General features: G+C 42.6%; 1 pseudogene across 1 annotated transcript in view; it reads right to left on the bottom strand.

The window, feature by feature from the left end:
* The window catches only part of LOC105514920, a 17,894-nt pseudogene extending 17,356 nt beyond the window's left edge, over positions 1 to 538 (bottom strand). The window contains exon 1 of the transcript XR_001002236.1: positions 517 to 538. The product of XR_001002236.1 is annotated as a 39S ribosomal protein L32, mitochondrial pseudogene (transcript). The remainder of the gene's footprint in view (positions 1 to 516) is intronic.
* Positions 539 to 3,840: the final 3,302 nt, after the last annotated feature.

Below are 3,840 nucleotides of genomic sequence, written 5' to 3'. Positions count from 1 at the left end.
AAAATAAAAATAAAAAAAATAAAAAAGGGCTTAGGGTCACGGAACTGAAGCAAAATAAACCGGGAGGGGACCTTTGGAAATGTTTCGTCTACCTCCCCACCAACACACACATGCCTTTTTGTGTTGTTCATATGAGGAACCTGGACCCAGAGTGGTTCAGAACAGACTTAGCTTCACACAGCAATTCTGGTGGTGACTTGGGATCAAAACCCAGAGGACTTGGGCCTCGCAGACCTGGGTATTTCCTGGGGAATTGGTAGTCTAGGAGTCACAGTCCAAAGAAGCCCCTCTCTGCTGACTGCCAAGACAGGGCCTCCCAGGGTAACATTGATTTGACTGCCTTGGCTTCTGACTGCCTTGGCCTTTGAGCTCCTCAAATCCAACACGCAAGTGTCCAGGTCACATTTCCCCTCACCCATGCACTCTTTTGTCTGCATGTATGTGTGTCCTCCTGCCTGTGGCATTGCTGTTGCCCAAATGGCAGCCCAGCCCCACCCCACCCTGAACCAAGCACACCTGCCACATGCTTCTCATCCATATTGCCTACAGGGCTAGGCATTTCTTGAACATTCTCTTATATATATAATTCATTCCTCACAATTATCATTCTCCATCTCCCAGTTTAGCAGGTGGAAACCTAAAGGACCAGAGAAAGATAGTGACTGGCCCAAAGTCACACAGTGAGTCTTAGCCCAAATCCCTCCTCCTCATAATGATCCTCCTCATTTTACATGTTTCTGCCCATTCTATCCCACACTGATTTCTCAGCGCTCAGAGTTCCTCTGGCACTTATTTTTGTCTTAATCACCCCCTTAAACTTGTGCAATTTCCTCTGTGTTCTCTGCCTTATGTGCAGCCTAAAATCCTCCTGTTTCCTCATAGCTAATCCACCAAGTCTAGTTGACCTTCTCCGTTCTGCCTTTCAAATCCACCTTCTTTTTTTTTTTTTTTTTTTTGAAACAGTCTCACTCTGTCGCCCAGGCTGGAGTGCAGTGGTGCAATCTTGGCTCACTGCAATCTCCGCCTCCCAGGTTCAAGTGATTCTCCTGCCTCAGCCTCCTGAGTAGCTGGGATTACAGTTGTGTGCTACTATGCCTGGCTAATTTTTGTATTTTTAGTAGAGACAGGGTTTCACCATGTTGGTCAGGCTGGTTTCGACTCCTGACCTCGTGATCCACCGCCCTTGGCCTCCCAAAGTGCTGGGATTACAGGTGTGAGCCACCCTGCCCAGCCAACACTTAAATTTTAGTTTTTATCAAAGTAATATATGTGCATCATTAAAAGAAATAAAATGCTACTAACGGGCACATAACAAAACCTAGCAATATCCTGTAGCACTTCTTCCCACTGCATGTCCTGCAGGAAACGACTTTCAACACTTTTAACTGTTTCTTCAGAATTTACCATTCCCAAATCCCTTCTCCTTTGTCACCTCCAATTCAGAGGCTAAACAACCAGCTGTTTGCTTTCTTAGTTTCCTTTGTAGCTAAGGATGGCTGTATTATCCAACTGTAGCCAATGAGATGTTTGCTGGGGGCCTTTTACTTCCTGAACAAAGACACTTACACAGCTAATGCCATCCCCTTCCTTATTTCTGCTTTGAATATAGTCGTGCTGTCTGGAGCTGTAACAACCATCTTGTGACCATGTAGGGATTAGCATGAGGATGAAGACAACATGTTAAGGAAGAAAGTCAGAAAGAGCCTGATTTCTTGATAACATCATTGAGCAGCTGAACCCATGCCACCCTTACTGTTAACTGAAAAATAAATAAATAAATAAATGAATAAATAGAGCCATATGTGTTTAAGACACTGTCAGTTGGGTGTTTTTTGTTTGTTTGTTTTTACTTATGGCTGAAAGGAGTTTTAAGTGATGGACCACCATGATTCTTCATAATATTCTTCATAATACACTTATATTACTATTTTTATAACTTGGCAATTTGAGACATTATCTTTTGACATCTCCTTATGGTAGAAGAGGATTTATCTCTTTTTTATCCCCTATTTTCCCTCCATTTACTCTTTTAATAGGTTTATATTCCAATTCCTAGTAAATCAGTAGTCACTACAAAGTCAAGACACGTAGTGTAATTACCTTTAAATTTTTTTTAATGTTTCTGGTTTTAATAATTGCTTGATTTTTTTCCACTTGAATGTGCCTAGCCTTTGTTTTTCACATTTGCTTCATCAGTTCATTTATAAACCTATGAGCATATTTTTTCATAAATGTGCAAACATATCAGCCCATTGATTTAAGAAGAACACAATAAAATGCTGACTTGGAGCTCTGTGTAAGGGGAAGGTGCTTGTCAAGTCTACTATTGGACTTTAAGGTGACTGGATGGAGACTTGCACAATCTGCCAGAGGACCACTAAATACAGAATATGGAGGCCATTGCTCTGGGACTGTTTGATTTCTTTGGTGAACTCTCTGATATTTTGCTGGAGTGTAGATACTTGGCTCTTGTGATTTCTACCCATGAAGTAAGGGGAAGGTGGAGGGAGATCAACTGTTCCAATATACACTTTCAATTATCCCCTGGTTGAGCCTTTATGTCTTGCTCCCACCATCAGGATACCTTTACTGTGCCTCTCCAGGATTTAGCAGGGTAGATGAGCTCTCTCCTGGTGGATCTCTTCCCACATGTGGACTCTGCTCATTCCTTCCCCTGCCCTGCTTTCTCCGTTACCACCCCTCCCACCCCTCTCTGCTTGCCAGAAAGTTACTGAAATTTCTTCACCACTGATGGGAACTCCTCCAGCTTTCTTTGGAGTTGTGAGTTTATACATCTGATTCCTTTACTCTTAATTTTTAGGATCTCGAGAGTTAGAGGAGATAAATGCATTCAGTCTTCTTGAATGGAAACCCAAATCTGCCACAGACTATTTGCATATGTCAGGTCTGTAGAGCAACATCTGTGAACCACTGACAATGGAAACAGCATGTGTTTGGGAATCTTATGGATTTGAGTTTGAATTCTTACTCTCTGACCTCTTTACTCAACTCACTTGTATCCATGGACCTTAATGTTCTCCTTTGTAAAGTGAGAATAATAATGTGTAATAATAATGTCTACTTGCTGGAGTTCTGGGAAGATTTCTGCAGGTACTATATATAAAGCATTCAACAAAGGACATGGTAGATGTAGGTTTCAAAAAAACAGAAGTAATCATTTTTTAATGGAAGCAAGTGATTGGAAAGATTTAAATCAAGTTTTGTGAGGGGTGGGGGGCTTAGATGCCAGGATTTTACTATTCTTGACATTGAGGAGCCTTGGCAGGCTTCTGAGCTAGAGAATGACTTGGTCCCAAATAATTTTTTGGATTTTCCCTCATCTGGTCTAAGGAGGAAGCAAGAAGCCCTTGGCCCAGCAGCTCTTGGGTTAAAATCTTCATCTGCATCTGAGTTATTTGTAAGTGTTGTCATAGCAACCAGTTTGGCAATTGAGCCAGTGCTGCAAGCTCCTGACAGTCTGGAGTGGAGGGCAGTGAAAAAAGATGGAAGATTCGGAACTGGAGTTATCTGTAACTAGCATCTCACTTTTATTATTTATCTGAAGCTTCCAGGTTAAGATGAGGGTGAGAGTCCTTCAGGGAACATCATTGGATGTTAGAGACTCTCCTGTCCAATCAGGAGATTAGAGATACTTCTGATGTGAAAATAAGCTCTGAGAGGTCCAGCAGCTGACTCAAGGACACAACAAAGTAGGAACGGAGACAGGACTAGACTTTTAAAAAAGGGCTGGCCGGGCGTGGTGGCTCAAGCCTGTAATCCCAGCACTTTGGGAGGCCGAGACGGGCGGATCACGAGGTCAGGAGATCGAGACCATCCTGG

This window comes from Colobus angolensis, unplaced genomic scaffold, assembly GCF_000951035.1.
Source record: "Colobus angolensis palliatus isolate OR3802 unplaced genomic scaffold, Cang.pa_1.0 Scaffold250, whole genome shotgun sequence".
In the NCBI taxonomy this organism is placed as follows: domain Eukaryota; kingdom Metazoa; phylum Chordata; class Mammalia; order Primates; family Cercopithecidae; genus Colobus; species Colobus angolensis.
The sequence above is the reverse complement of the archived record's forward strand: the minus strand, read 5'-3'. Positions and strand labels throughout refer to the sequence as shown.